The 17079-nt window shown below is 35.7% G+C and overlaps 1 pseudogene; it reads left to right on the top strand.

The window, feature by feature from the left end:
* The first annotated feature begins 10247 nt into the window (after positions 1-10247).
* LOC103076452 (splicing factor, proline- and glutamine-rich-like) overlaps positions 10248-17079 on the top strand; it is an 82225-nt pseudogene continuing 75393 nt past the window's right edge.

The following is a 17079-nucleotide window of genomic DNA, read 5'->3' as shown; positions in this document are numbered from 1 at the left end:
TCTTCCGATTGCATAAAAGTTAAAACAAACTACCCATTGGTTTGTGGATGCAACTTCAGCTTCTTAATTCTTGTCTTCTAAAAGGCCATCACCACTAGCTCTGATTGTTCTGGGCCAGTTAGGCAGACCATTTTCTAGGACTCCCTAACAATGCCACATTGTTTAAAGTTGTTTCCAAACTGTGCTTCAAGCATTTCTTCTGTTCACCCTGATTTATGAAATTCTAGCTCAGTGGTCAGCATCTTCCAATTGCTCTTCTCACACCCCAAATTACCCAACAGGCCCTACAGAGTTCTGCAGACCTGGCCTTCCTACTTCTTCAGCATTATGCAGCACCTACACTCTCCCCCTGGAACTCTCCACTCCATCCCTCCAGCCAGCCTCCTTTCAGCTCCTAATGGCTGTGCTCCCTCCTACAACATTTCAGGCTGCTCCCTCAGGTTGGACCACTCTACCCTCCCCTCTTCACTGAAGTTCCTGTTCCTTTTCTTCAAAGCCCAGCTCTAAGGCACTTCTCAGGGAAGCCTTTCATGACTTCCCCTTGTCCTAGTAAGTTTGAGCTCCTATAACAAGAGTACTGTGGACTGGGTGGCTTAAACAACAAACATTGATTCCTCACAGATCTGTAGGCTGAAGTCTGAGATGAGGGTGCCAGCATGGCTGGGCTCAGCTGAGAGCCCCCTTCCTGGTTTCCTTGCATGGCAGTTAGGAGATAGGAAGCAAGCTCTCTCAGGTCTCTTCTAAGAGCATTAATCCCATCACGTTGGCTCCACTCTCAGACCTAAGTATTTCCCAAAGGTCCCACTCCAAATACCACCACACTGAGAATTAAGAGTTTCAACACATGAATTTGGAGGGGATGGGCGGGCACAAATACGCATGGTCCATAATACTCCCTATTAGAAGGATTCATAGTACCTTGCACCTGTCCTTTAAGACACAGATCACAGGTACCGTTTACTTTTGTTTGGGTGATTAATTGATCATTTATTTCCCCAACTAGACTGAAGTTATGTAAGGGTGGGGACAGTGCCTGTTGTTCAGATTTTATTCCCGGTGCTTGGCACTTCTGCATCTCAAGAACTAAAAGTACTTTAGGTATGTTATCTATTCCTCACAGCAAACTGGGAAGGAGATATTATTATCCTCATTTTACAGATGAGGTAACAATCTCAGAGAGATACAGCAACTTTCCCAAGGCTACAGAGGCAAGAAGAAGCAGAGAGAGGACAAACCCACGCCTCTTACTGCAGTGGCCATGTTCTTTCTCTTTCTTCTTGCTGCTTTTAGAACATCTTCACATATCTATCTTAATTTGCATGCATGTGAAATAATTCAAACATAAGAGAAATATAAAGACTAATATAATGAATATCCATGTACTTGTTTCCCAGGTTTATAAAAATCTTAAAATTTTGACTTATTTGCCTTTTTTTTTGTTTAAATAAAACATTACAAGCAAAATGGAGGCCCTGCAGATCATTCTGGATTCCTATTCCCTTCTTCCCTCCAAAGAGGTAACCACTCTCCTAAATTCAGAGTTTTCATTCCATGCCTATCTTATACTACTACATATGTATCTATAAATAATATATGTACTATTTTGCATGTTTTCAAACTTTATACAAATACTATCATACTGTAGCTATCATTCTGCAACTTTATTTCTCAATGCTGGTTTTGAGATTTATGTTCATACACATTCATTCTTTTTAACTGCTTAACAGTATAAAGACATCAAACTTTATTAACATATTCTTTTCTGATGAACACGTAGGTAGTTTTGATATGTTACAATTATAGACAGTGATGTAAAGAACCTATTTATGTATGTCTCCTGTATATATGTAGGAATTACTCCAGTGTATTTAAGAAATGAAATTGCTGGTAAGAAGGATTTGTGAATAGAAAATGCAAAACTGCTCACCAAAGTATTGGTACTCTACTTTCATTTTTAATCTACTAACTAAAGATTAAAGACATATCACAGGGACTTCCCTGGTGGTGCAGCGTTTAAGAATCCACCTGCCAATGCAGGGGACACAGGTTCGAGCCCTGGTCCGGGAAGATCCCACATGCCACAGAGCAACTAAGCCCGTGCGCCACAACTACTGAGGCTGCCCTCTAGAGCCCGTGAGCCACAACTACTGAGCCCGCGTGCCATAACTACTGAAGTCTGAGCGCCTAGAGCCCGAGCTCCAAAGCAAGAGAAGCCACCACAACGAGAAGCCAATGCACTGCAACAAAGAGTACCCCCTCTCACCACAACTAGAGAAAGCCCACGTGCAGCAACGAAGACCCAACACAGGCAGAAATAAATAGAATAAATAAATTTATTAAAAAATAAAGACATATCACATTATATACTCCAGAAGCTTAATCTTATTATTTTCTTCCCCCATCATGACTAATCAGTCATACCTCTCCCCATACACACATAGCAAGCAATGAATGCTTATGAAATAAAATGAATATCCAAATCAGGGAAGTAAGAATAGCAGTTAAAAATTTATTAAACATTTGTTCTGTGTCAGATGCTATTTTGAGAATTTTAAATAAATAATATCATCTAATCTTCAAGAAAACCTTAAGAGGTAAATATTGTTATTATTGCATTTTGTTATCTGATAGATCAAATTTCCCTTCATAACTCTCCTTTTCAAAATTTTCCTGGCTATTTTCATATTTTTTTCTTCCAGGTTAGCTTTAGAGTCGTGTACGTATCTTAAAATGCAATAGTAAGATCAAGAATGTTTAAATTTAAATTCATAATAAAAACATCTAATAAATGTTTTCTGATGTTATTCCCTATCCAAAATACTCTTTGCCCCTCTAACAGATCAAGAGAGGCTCTGGCTATTTCCCCTCTTTTTAGGCTCCTAGTACATGGAAAAGGAAAAAAAAGCCAAAATAGAGTTTAAATAATTTATAGTATATTTTATAGTTTAATGTCTTTAACACAAAGACAAAACATACAATCATATATCATGACCTTCATTATTTGGGGATAATATTAAAAATTTAAATCTAAGGCCCTCCAAGAATGTAAGACCCAACCTCAATGACCCACCAGTCCAACCCCATTACAAGCCCAGAATTCTCTCTCATTTTCTATCTTCACCTTAACCCCTCCACAAAATTAGTAAACTAAAGTAATGGTTTCCTTTGACCTGATAAATATCTAATTTTCACTTGGAGTTATAATAATAGTAGGTATAAGAGATGGTCAGAATTCATGAAGGGTTAACTTTAATGTTTCACTTGAAAAGGAAACTATGCAAACTTATAATTTATAAAACTATGCAAATTTAGATGCCTATAAGTTACATCTCAAAATGTGGAAAAAATCAAGAAGATAAGATCCCTCTATTTTTCTTTATAATTGTTTCATCATGTATAATTTATTTTGTTCCTTTGTAGTCTGAATCAACTAATCCTTAGAGTTATCATGAGCTTTTAGATCAGATGCCCATGGTTTCTGGAAGCTTTACTGGCTCCTCAGAGAGAAAGAATTCGCTTGTTAAAATGTAGTGCTTGAATTAGGTCTAGGTTACAATCTTATGGTCTCTTAAAGATATTAATTTTGAGCTACTTTGGTGAAAAAATAAAAGCTTTCTACAAGAGCAACTCATAACACACCTTACTCAAGAAAAGGGTTAGTATTTTGTTTTCTCCAGCCCAAATACACTCAAAATGTTACTGGTATTTTTTTTTTCATAGTTTTTAAATTGACTAGTTTTTAAATTTTATGTGAAGAACAGCTTTGTTAATGTTACATGAAACCTATGACTAACAGACTCCTGGTAAATATTTACATTCAAAAATATTTTTCTTTTATTAGTACCTCTGACTTAAAACAAACAAACAACCTCTTAGGACCTGAAGCATCTCTAATGCTGGAAAAGTACAAGGACATTTACACTTAATTTAGAGTTATGAAGGCTCAGAGCCTTAGAACTTACGAAAATTCACAAGATGCAAAGACTTTATTTTGTTCCCTTTTTAAATAAAAACTTTAATTACACTACATATACATTTCTTGGCAAAAGGAAGGTTTGAGTCTTAACTGAATCAAGGGCATTATTTTTTAGCCTTGGTTTCTTTCACATGGAAACAATATTCACCTTTCATTGGTGAATATACTAATCTAATCAGTTCACTGCTAAATACAAAAGATTTCTAAAATAAAATAAGAAAAAATACTTAACATTATGTAAATCAAGAATATGAGCATTAAAAAAGTTTGATCTTAAGGAAAGCACATCGAAAAATTATCTTCAAGATATTTCTTTCTGTATATATGTTATTACTGAAGAATTTCAGTGAACTAGAAACTACCAGAGTTCAGCAATTTAGTGGCCAGATAATCTGTCTGTTTTCTTCAGTGGGAAATTCTTTTAACTAACTTCACAACTACAAGTTCATTTAAAAACTCATAAATACAAAAAGCTATAGATTGATTTTAAATTTTGTTAGATCTCTTTAATAGTAAAAGTAATAGATGCTTCCTGTAGCAAGTTAAACAGTATAACAATAAATGAAGAAATAGTTAATCATTCCTCCACCAAATTTGACTCCATAAAATAGTAAATGCTAATAGCCTGGTTATCCTTCCATGTTCATTCAAATAATTGAGGTGGCCAAAAAGTTAGTTCGGGATTTTCTGTTATACATTGTATGGAAAAACCCAAACGAACTTTTTGGTCAATGCAATGATATATAAACATCTCATATATATACATATATATATATGGTTTTACTTTAGTTTTAATGAAATATATTACACTGCAACTTGCCTTTTGCACTGCTATCATGGCTTTACCTTCCATCAGAAGACACACAATTAACCCAGTCTTTTTAATACCTATAAAAACACTGCACACTACGGACATACCATAATTTATGCTCCTCATAATCATTCTCCCTCTTTTTTTTCCCCACAATATATGTATTTTATTATTTTTTTCTCTAGAATTTTTGAATTTTATTTTTTATACAGCAGGTTCTTATTAGTTACCTATTTTATACATATTAGTGTATATATGTCAATCCCAATCTCCCAGTACATCCCACCACCCCCCCACCACCACTTTCCCCCCTTAGGGTCCATATGTTTGTTTCCTACATCCATCTGTGTCACTATCTCTGCCCTGAAAACCGGTTCACCTGTACCATTTTTCTAGGTTCCACATATATACCTTAATATACGATATTTGTTTTTCTCTTTCTGACTTACTTCACTCTGTATGACAGTCTCTAGATCCATCCATGTCTCTACAAATGACCCAATTTTGTTCCATTTTATGGCTGAGTAATATTCCATTGTATATATGTACCACATCTTCTTATCCATTCATCTATCGATGGGCATTTAGGTTGCTTCCATGACCTGGCTATTGTAAATAGTGCTGCAATGAACACTGAGGTCCATGTATCTTTTTGAATTATGGTTTTCTCTGGGAATATGCCCAGTAGTGGGATTGCTGGATCATATGATAGATCCATTTTTAGTTTTTTAAGGAACCTCCATACTGTGCTTCATAGTTGCTGTAACAATTTACATTCCCACCAACAGTGCAAGAGGGTTCCCTTTTCTCCACACCTTCTCCAGCATTTGCTGTTTGTAGATTTCCTGATGATGCCCATTCTAACTGGTGTGAGGTGATACCTCATTGTAGTTTTGATTTGCATTTTTCTAATAATTAGTGATGTTGAGCAGCTTTTCATGTGCTTCTTAGCCATCTGTATGTCTTCTTTAGAGAAATGTCTATTTAGGTCTTCTGCCCATTATTGGATTGGGTTGTTTGCTTTTTCAATATTGAGCTACATAAGCTGTTTATATACTCTGGAGATTAATCCTTTGTCCATTGATTCGTTTGCAAATATTTTCTCCCATTCTGAGGGTTGTCTTTTCCTCTTGATTGTAGTTTCCTTTGCTTTGCAAAAGCTTTTAAGTTTCATTAGGTCCCATTTGTTTATTTTTGTTTTTATTTCCATTACTCTAGGAGGTGGATCAAAAAAGATCTTGCTGTGATTTATGTCAAACACTGTTCTTCCTATGCTCTCTTCTAAAAGTTTTATAGTGTCCGGTCTTACATTTAGATCTCTAATCCATTTTAGTTTATTTTTGTATATGGTGTTAGCTGCCCAGTTTTCCCAGCACCATTCTCTTACATGTAGCTGTCCAGTTCTCCCAGCACCACTTATTGAAGAGACTGTCTTTTCTCCATTGTATATCCTTGCATCCTTTGTCATAGATTAGTTGACCATAGGTGCATGGGTTTATCTCTGGGCTTTCTATCCTATTCCATTGATCTATATTTCTGTTTTGTGTCAGTACCATATTGTCTTGATTACTGTAGCTTTGTAGTATAGTCTGGAGTCAGGGAGCCTGATTCCTCCAGCTCCATTTTTCTTTCTCAAGATTGCTTTGGCTATTTGGGGTCTTTTGTGTTTCCATACAAATTGTGAAATTTTTTGTTCTAGTTCTGTGAAAAATGCCAGTGGTAGTTTGATAGGGATTGCATTGAATCTATAGATTGCTTTGGGTAGTAGAGTCATTTTCACAATGTTGATTCTTCCAATCCAAGAACATGGTATATCTCTCCATCTGTTTGTATCATCTCTTTTTTGCGGTATGCAGGCCTCTCACTGCTGTGGCCTCTCCCGTTGCGGAGCACAGGCTCCGGACGCGCAGGCTCAGCGGCCAAGGCTCATGGACCCAGCCGCTCCGTGGCATGTGGAATCTTCCCAGACCAGGGCACGAACCCGTGTCCCCTGCATCGGCAGGTGGACTCTCAACCACTGTGCCACCAGGGAAGCCCTGTTTGTGTGATCTTTGATTAATTTCATCAGTGTCTTATAGTTTTCTGAGTACAGGTCTTTTACCTCCCTAGGTAGATTTATACCTAGGTATTTTATTCTTTTTGTTGCAATGATGAGATTGTTTCCTTAATTTCTCTTTCTGATTTTTGTTGTTAGTGTATAGGAATGCAAGAGATTTCTGTGCATTGATTTTGTATCCTGAAACTTTACCAAATTCATTGATTAGCTGTAGTAGTTTTCTGGTGGCATCTTTAGGATTCTCAATCTATAGTATCATGTCATCTGCAAACAGTGACACTTTTACTTCTTCTTTTCTGATTTGTATTCCTTTTATTTCTTTTTCTTCTCTGATTGCTGTGGCTAGGACTTCCAAAACTATGTTGAATAACAGTGGTGCGAGTGGACATCCTTGTCTTGTTCCTGATCTTAGAGGAAATGCTTTCAGTTTTTCACCATTAAGAATGATGTTTGCTGTGGGTTTCTCATATATGGCCTTTAGTATGTTGAGGTAGGTTCCCTCTATGACCACTTTCTGGAGAGTTTTTATCATAAATGGGTGTTGAATTTTGTCAAAAGCTTTTTATGCATCTATTGAGATGATCATATGGTTTTTATTCTTCAATTTGTTAATATGGTGTATCATATTGATTGATTTGCATATATTGAAGAATCCTTGCATCCCTGGGATAAATCCCACTTGATCATGGCGTATGATCTTTTTAATGTGTTGTTGGATTCTGTTTGCTAGTATTTTGTTGAGGAGTTTTGCATGTATATTCATCAGTGATACTGGTCTATAATTTTCTTTTTTGTAATATCTTTGTCTGGTTTTGGTATCAGGGTGATGGTGGCCTCATAGAATAAGTTTGGGAGTGTTCCTTCCCCTGCAACTTTTTGGAAGAGTTTGAGAAGGATGGGTGTTAGCTCTTCTCTAAATGTTTGATGGAATTCACCTGTGAAGCCATCTGGTCCTGGACTTTTGTTTCTTGGAAGATTTTTAATCACAGTTTCAATTTCATTACTTGTGATTGGTCTGTTCATATTCCCTATTTCTTCCTGGTTCAGTCTTGGAAGGTTATACCTTTCTAAAATTTGTCCATTTCTTCCAGGTTGTCCATTTTATTGGCATAGAGTTGCTTATAGTAGTCTCTTATGATGCTTTGTATTTCTGCGGTGTCCGTTGTAACTTCTCCTTTTTCATTTCTAATTTTACTGATTCGAGTCCTCTCCCTCTTTTTCTTGATGAGTCTGGCTAAAGGTTTTTCAATTTTGTTTACCGTCTCAAAGAACCAGCTTTTAGTTTTATTGACCTTTGCTATTATTTCCTTTGTTTCTATTTCATTTATTTCTGCCTGATCTTTATGATTTCTTTCCTTCTGCTAACTTTGGGTTTTGTTTGTTCTTCTTTCTCTAGTTCCTTTAGGTGTAAGGTTAGATTGCCTATTTGAGATTTTTCTTGTTTCTTGAGGTAGGCTTCTATTGCTATATACTTCCCTCTTAGAACTGCTTTTGCTGCATGCCATGGGTTGTGGATCATCACGTTTTCATTGTCATTTGTCTTTAGGTATTTTTTGATTTTCTCTTTGATTTCTTCAGTGATTTCTTGGTTATTCAGTAACATACTGTTTAGCGTCCATGTGTTTGTGTTATTTACATTTTTTCCCCTGTAATTGATTTCTAATCTCATAGCTTTGTGGTCGGAAAAGATGTCTGATTTCTTTTTTTTTTGAATTTTTGAATTTTATTTTACTTATTTATTTATACAGCAGGTTCTTATTAGTTATCCATTTTATGCACATCAGTGTATAGGTGTCAATCCTAATCTCCCAATTCATCACACCATCACCCCCACCCCATGAAATAATTTCAATTTTATTAAATTTACTGACACTTCATTTGTGATCCAAGATGTGATCTATCCTGGAGAATGTTCCGTGTGCACTTGAGAAGAAAGTGTAATCTGCTGGTTTTGGATCGAATGTCCTATAAATATCAATTAAATCTATCTGGTCTATTGTGTCATTTAAAGCTTGTGTTTTCTTATGAATTTTCTGTCTGGATGACCTGTCCACTGGTGTAAGTGAGGTGTTCAAGTCCCCCACTCTTACTGTGCTACTGTTGATTTCCTCTTTTAGAGCTGTTAGCAGTTGCCTTATGTATTGAGTTGCTCCTATGTTGGGTGTATATTTATAATTGTTATATCTTCTTCTTGGATTGATCCCTTGATCATTATGTAGTGTCCTTCCTTATCTCTTGTAATATTCTTTATTTTAAAGTCTATTTTATCTGATATGAGTATTGCTACTCCAGCTTTCTTTTGATTTCCATTTGCATGGAATATCTTTTGCCAACCCCTCACTTTCGATCTGTATGTGTCCCTAGGTCTGAAGTGGGTCTGTTGTAGACAGCATATATATGGGTCTTGTTTTTGTATCCATTTAGCAAGCCTGTGTCTTTTGGTTGGAGCATTTAATCCATTCACATTTAAGGTAATTATTGATATGTATTTTCCTATGGCCATTTTCTTAATTGTTATGGGTTTGTTTTTGTAGGTCCTTTTCTTGTCTTGTGTTTCCCACTTAGAGAAGTTCCTTTAGCATTTGTTGTAGAGCTGGTTTAGTGGTGCTGAATTCTCTTAGCTTTTGCTTGTCTGTAAAGCTTTTGATTTCTCCATCAAATCTGAATGAGATTCTTGCCCGATAGAGAAATCTTTTACCTTCAATCCTTTCATCACTTTAAATATATCATGCCACTCCCTTCTGGCTTGTAGAGTTTCTCCTGAGAAATCAGCTGTTAACCTTATGGGCGTTCCCTTGTATGTTATCTGTCGTTTTTCCCTTGTTGCTTTCAATAATTCTTCTTTGTCTTTAATTTTTGTCAATTTGATTACTATGTGTCTCAGTGTGTTTCTCCTTGGCTTTCTCCTGCCTGGGACTCTCTGTGCTTCCTGGACTTGGTGGCTATTTCCTTTCTCATGTTAGGGAAGTTTTTGACTATAATCTCTTCAAATATTTTCTCAGGTCCTTTCTCTCTCTCTTCTCCTTCTGGGACCCCTATAATGCAAACGTTGTTGCGTTTAATGTTGTCCCAGAGGTCTCGTAGGCTGTCTTCATTTCTTTTCATTCTTTTTTCTTTATTCTGTTCTGTGGCAGTGAATTCCACCATTCTGTCTTCCAGGTCACTTCTCTGTTACTCTGCCTCAGTTATTCTGCTATTGATTCCTTCTAGTGTATTTTTCATTTCAGTTATTGTATTGTTCGTCTCTGTTTGTTTGTTCTTTAATTCTTCTAGGTCTTTGTTAATTCTTCTAGGTCTTTGTTAAACATTTCTCGCATTGTTCACTTGCTGGGTCTCATTGTGGAATACTCAGAGACTGCCCACCTAGTTTTTCCTTCGAGTTTATGCCAGTAAATATTGACATGATGACCATGTCTGTCACCAGCTATTTCGTCTATAATGCTGTGTATGCAGTGGCCCAAGGGCTCCATGAAATACTTTCGGTGAAAACGGAAATGGGACCTCCAGGACATAGAGGCCAACCTACGCTTCTTCCTTGGGAGGTAAATGCCCTCCAGAAGCAGGACCTGCAATGATCACCTGATGGCATCTGGAGGTACTATATTGAGATATAACATCATGACCATGCTTTTGTCTCAAGATTACCAGAATCAAACAAAATGGATGGAGCTAGTTATAGGCATGTCTGCAGTGGTTACAGCTATTTGCAGAATTCTGCCATTGGGAGCTTCAAATTATTTAATTTAAGTTTAAAATTTAAAACTTATTTTAAATTTTAAAATTTCATTTAAAATTTCATTTAAAATTATTTAAAATTATTTAATTTAATTAAATTATTTAAGTACAAATTATTTAATTAGAAATTGTATCAGGGGACTTCCCTGGCGGTCCAGTGGTTAAGACTCTGGCCTCCCCATGTCGGGGCACAGGTTCAATCCCTGGTCAGGGAACTAAGCCCCACATGCCTCACGGCACAGTGAAAAAAGCAAACAAAGATAATAATAATAACAACAATAGAGGCTGCCTCTATCCGGTGCTAGTCCATAAAATAAAATAAATTTTTTAAAAAAGTCATATGAACTTTTATTCTCCACTTTGTGGAGAATAAAAGTTCATATGACTTTTATTCTTCAATTTGTTAATGTGATGTATCATACTGATTGATTTGCAGATACTGAACCATCATTGTATCCGTGGGATGCAAACTGAATTCAATATTATGTTAAAAGGATCATACACCATGATCAAGTGGCTATTTCTATTTACAGAGATAACCAAAACAGGCAACAAGGAATCTATGACATGACACCACCACCCACCCCCAAATACTTTTTCAACAACAATTTAAGGATTTTAGCTTTATATGCCTATACTAAAAGATATAAATCCAGAGGAGTGGCCAAGATGGCAGAATAGGAAGCAGTGAGCTCACCATCTCCCATGGGCACACCAAATTTACAGAGCAACTATTGATGACAAAAACCAGAAGACTAGCAGAAAAGTTCTTCTACAACTAAAGATACGAAGAAGGAACAACCACAAGTTGGGTAGGAGGGATGCAAAGATGGTGCAGTATCTGCAAATCAATGTGATACATGACATTAACAAATTGAAAAATAAAAATCACATGATCATCTCAAGAGATGCAAAAAAAGCTTTTGACAAAATTCAACATCCATTTATGGTAAAAAGGCCACAAAGTAGGTACAGAGAGAATGCACCTCAACATTATAAAGACCATATATGATAAGCCCACAGCTAACATCATACTCAATGGTGAAAAGCTGAAAGCATTTCCTCTAAGATCAAAAAACAAGGATACCCACTCTCACCACTTTTATTCAACATAATATTGGAAGTCCTAGCCACAGTAATCAGACAAGAAAAAGAAATAAAAGGAATTCAAATTGGAAAAGAAGTAAAATTATCACTGTTTGCAGATAACATGATACTAAACATAGAAAATCCTAAAGACGCCATCAAAAACTACTAGAACTCATCAATGAATTCAGTAATGCTGCAGGATTCAAAATTAATATACAGAAATCTGTTGCAGGGAGTCTCCTGGTGGTCTAGTGGTTAGGATTTGGCACTTTCACTGCCATGGCCCAGGTTCAATCCCCAGTCAGGGAACTCCTGCAAGCCGCACAACACAGCCCAAAAAAAAGAAATAAAGAAATCTGTTGCATTTCTATACACTAACAACAAACTATCATAAAGAGAAATTAAGAAAACAATCCCATTTACAACTGCACTGAAAAGAATAAAATACCTAGGAATAAATGTAACTAAGAAGGTAAAAGACCTGTACTTGGAAAACCATAAGACACTGATGAAAGAAATGAAAGACGACATTAACAAATGTAAAGATACACTGTGTTCATGGATTGGAAGCATTAACGTTGTTAAAATGACCATACCACCCAAGGCAATCTACAGATTCAATGCAATACCTATCAAAAGGCCAATGGCATATTTCACACTACTAAACAAATAATTCTAAAATTTGTATGGAATTACAGAAGATACTGACTAGACAAAACAATTGTGAGAAAGAACAAAGCTGGAGGTATTAGACGCCCTGGTTTCAAACTATATTACAAAGCTACAGTACTCAAAACAGTATGGTACTGATACAAAAACAGACACATAGATCAATGGAACAGAGTGTCCAGAAACGAACCCAACTTATATGGGCAATTAATCTGTGACACAGGAGACCAGAATATACAATGGAGAAAGGATAATCCCCTTAAATAAATGGTGTTACTAAAACTGGACAGCTACATGTAAAATAATCAAACTGGACTACTTTCTCACACCATATACAAAAATAAACCCAAAATGGATTAAAGACTTAAATGTAAGACCTGAAACCATAAAACTTCTAGAAGAAAATATAGGCAGTATGCTCTTTGACACAGGTCTTAGTAATTCTTTTTGGATATGTTCCCCCCAGGCAAGGGAAACAAAAGCAAAAATAAACAAATGGGACTACATCAAACTAAAAAGCTTTTGCAAAGTGAAGGAAACTATCAACAAAACGAAAAGGCCACCTACTAAATGGGAGAAGATATTTGCAAATGATATATCTGACAAGGGACTAGTATCCAAAACAAAGAACTCATACAACTCAACATCCAAAACACAAACAATCCAATTTAAAAATGTGCAGAAGACCTTAATAGAAATTTCTTCAAATCCGACATAAACATGGCCAACAGGCACATGAAAAGATGTTCATCACCACTAATCCTCAGGGAAATGCAAATTAAAACCACCATGAGAAATCACCTCACACCTGTTAGAATGGCTATTATCAAAGAGACAATAAATAACCAGTGTTGATGAGGATGAGGAGAAAAGGAAACCCTCATGCACTATTGGTAGGAATGTAAATTTGTGTGGTCACTATAGAAAACAGTATGGAGATTCCTCAAAAATTAAAAATAGAGCTACCATACAATCCAGCAATTCCACTCTTGGGTACTTATCTAAAGAAAATGAAAACACTCATTTGAAAAGACATACGCACCTCTGTGTTCATAACAACAGTATTTACAACAGCCAAGATATGGAAGCAACCTAAATATCCATTGATAGATGAATGGATAAAGAAGAAATGGTATATACATGTACCATGGAGTATTACTCAACCATTAAAAAAGAATGAAATCTTGCCTTTTGTGACAACATAGATGAGCTTAGAGAATATTATACTATGTGAAATAAGTCAGAGAAAGACAAATACCACAGAATTTCACTTATATGTGGAATCTAAAAAACAAAACAAATGAACAAAATAACTAAACAGAAACAGTCATAGATACAGAAGACAAACAGATGTTTGCCAGAGAAGAAGGGACTGAGGGTGAGAGAGATAGGTAAAGGAGATTAAGAGGTAAAAACTTCCAGTTACAAAATAAATGAGTCATGGGTATGAAAAGCACAATGTAGGGAATATAAGTCAATAATAATGTAATATCTTTGTATGGTGACAAATGATAACTAGACTAGTGATGATCCTTCTGTAATGTACCGAAATATCAAATCACTACGTTGTGTACCAGGAACTAACATAATGATGTAGGTCAATTATACTTCCAAAACAAATGAAGACACTCATAGAAAAAGAGATCAGATTTGTGGTTTACCAGTGGCAGGAGGTAGGGAGGGGGAGGGAGAATTGTGTGATGATGGTCAAAAGGTACAAACTTCCAGTTATAAGATAAATAAGTACTAGGGATGTAAAGCACACATGATAAATACAATTAGCATTGGTGTATGTTATATATGAAAGTTAAGAGAGTAAATCCTAAGAGTTCTCACCAGAAGGAAAAAATGTTTCTTCATTTTCTTTTTCTTTTTTTGTATCTATATGAGATAATGGATGTTTACTAAACTTATTGTGGCAATCATTTCATGATGTATGTACATCAAATCATTATGCTCTACACCTTAAACTTATACAGTGCTGTATGTCAACTGTATCTCAATAAAACTGGATGGGGAAAATAAAAAGCCCGAAACAACAACAATAAATAAGATAACCTTTAGACTGCAACAAAAACATAATCATGAGTTAAAAAAAAAAAAAAAAAGGAAGAGAGGAATACATAGAACCTTTAAAATTCTTTAAAACCTTGCCCTCAACAATTCAGTCTTGGGAAAGAAGACTGTTTAGGTAAACCACTATAAAGTTTTTCTTTACAGAAGGCTTTCCAGACTGAAGTGCTTTAAATATCTTGATTTCTCTATTCATTTTAAAAGACACAGACTCTTGACACTCCCCCTTGTATACATGGGGGAAATTTTTTTAAATAAATGTTTCTATAAAGGGTTAAAGAAGCTATGTTGGAGAAAAACTTCTTTAAAACGAAAATAATCAATTCCCGGCCAATCTGATGGAAACGTCACACTGAACTTAAAACTAACCCCCTTGCTTCTTTCCTACTTTTCTGGTTCGGTGACATGAGAAATTATACACTGTGAATTCTACACTAGAAGTTACAATACATATGCTATATTTAACATACTTTAGTTAAACAGAAAAAGTAAAAATAGAATAGTTCTTAAGCAAGTTTCTAGGGATAAACGAAGAGTTTGTGTGCCAGTAGTTGTTAGTTTTAATTACATCAGAGAGAAAAATAGACCTCATTTCCTGAGGTTTAAGGGGGAAAAAATCTACTTCAAGAGGTACCATCATTAATGGTTGTCCTAAATTGTAAATCTATAACCTTTGAGGGCATAGGTGAATGAAACCCTACTGTTTTTCCCCAGATTACTCACAGAGTTAGTAATATAATTTGGCAATGATTCTTAAGGTTATCAGAAATTTCTAGTCCCTTGCTCATAAGTTATCTTCAAGCATTCTTGTTTATAGCAGCTTAATGACAAGCAGCAGTGAAATGGAAATTCTTTTTGCCTGACGGCAGGGTGTATAGGAAGAGAATTCAGATGAAGAACATATTTCACATTACCAGAGCTGACAAAAGTGAAAAATGTGCCAGACAGCCTCCGCAAGCTACAATTTTTGTAATTAGAAATGCTGAAACCTTTTCAATGGTGCTGCCCACATTTGAAGGTTTTTATACAAAACAAAGGAACTATTTTTCTTATGGAGCAATTTTATTTTTATTTATGACTTTTTCTTGTGAAAAAAAGGATTGACTTCATATTCATTGAATAATTTATCTAAATTCATGCTATAAATGGTAGAAAAGAAGAATATTCTTATGGAGTTATATCTCATCTTGTATGAAAGTGAAAAATGAAGATATTGGAAAGAAGAGAGCCATTTGTTCAACAAAGCTTTAATCAATATCTACCTCATGCCAAGTACTGGTCACAGCCGTGAGGATGTACAGAGATAATACCACAACTATTTCATGTACTCATTCATTTACTCAAATACTTAAAGTATTCATCACTTAATGTCAAGGCTGGACAAGACACTCGAGATACAAAACAATACCACAGAGCTAAGTTTCTCACTGTTGGAGATGGGAGTTATAAATATAGGGGGAGATTAGAATAAATCCTGGGGTGTTGGATTTCAGTGGAAAAATTAATATGAACTCTTAATTAGTTACAGAACTTTAGACATAGACATAGATACACACACACACACACACACACATATTTTCTAGCTCAGTCTGTGAGAGCTGAAACTGGAGAGGGTTTAGAACCAATGACACATTAGTAGCAATGAGCCAATAACCCAGATTTTAGTTTTTAAATACCATTCTCCACTAAAAAGAACCAGGGCACCTTAGAAAAAGGCTGAGTCCAGGGCTGGGGCAAGGAAAGTACACAAAGAACCTAGGACATCTTGTTATACCAAAGTAAGAAATTCTCAAAGAACAATGAAGACATATGAAAAGGACAGAGGAACAGTGTGTTTCACTGGCCAAATCCAGAATAATTCAAGCATCAAAATAATTAGTGACAGTAATGCAATATAACTCCTTGAATAAGATAAGAATCTATGAGTTTGAATAATATAAATTAGAAATAAAGAGGAAAAAGGAAGTTCTTCCTTAGAGCCAAATGCCAACTAATAAATATGGAAGGATAGAATGATGGATGCTTACAGCTACTGGGTGAAAGTTTGATGAAGAACAAGATATTTACAGTTTCAAAGTACCTCCCCACAAGTTACATATTAATTACAAAGGAAAAACAGTAATTTTACAGTGGAGAAACCTGGTAGACAGAATTTAAACAAGTGAAAATCAGTAATATTTGTACAAACTGATATCATGTGCTTACTGATACTGAGAAGGGCGCAACCTCCCTTTGATTGCTTTTCTGACAAAACTACAAAACGTCAATCTAATCATGAGGACATATTAGACAAATCCAAATTGAGGGATATTGTACAACATGATTGATCTCTACTCTTTAGAATATATTAAGGTCAAAAAAAGGAAACACAGGCTAAAGAACTGTTCCAGATTAACGGAGGTTAATGAGACATGAAAATTACAGTTGACCCTTGAACAATGCAGGTGTTATTCTGCATATGACTTACAGTCAGCACCCCATATCTGCAGCTCCTCTGCATCGATCATAGACTGTGTAGTACTGTATTGGGCTGGCCACAAAGTTCGTTTGGTTTTTCCGTAACATCTTACAGAAAAACCTGAACTAAGTTTTTGGCCAGGCCAATAGTTGCGACCTCAAAACTGCCTGAAAAACACTGTTTTTGCCCGTCTTCCATTCACTGCAGGAATG

This window comes from Lipotes vexillifer, unplaced genomic scaffold, assembly GCF_000442215.2.
Source record: "Lipotes vexillifer unplaced genomic scaffold, Lipotes_vexillifer_v1.1 scaffold1675, whole genome shotgun sequence".
NCBI lineage: Eukaryota > Metazoa > Chordata > Mammalia > Artiodactyla > Lipotidae > Lipotes > Lipotes vexillifer.
The sequence above is the reverse complement of the archived record's forward strand: the minus strand, read 5'-3'. Positions and strand labels throughout refer to the sequence as shown.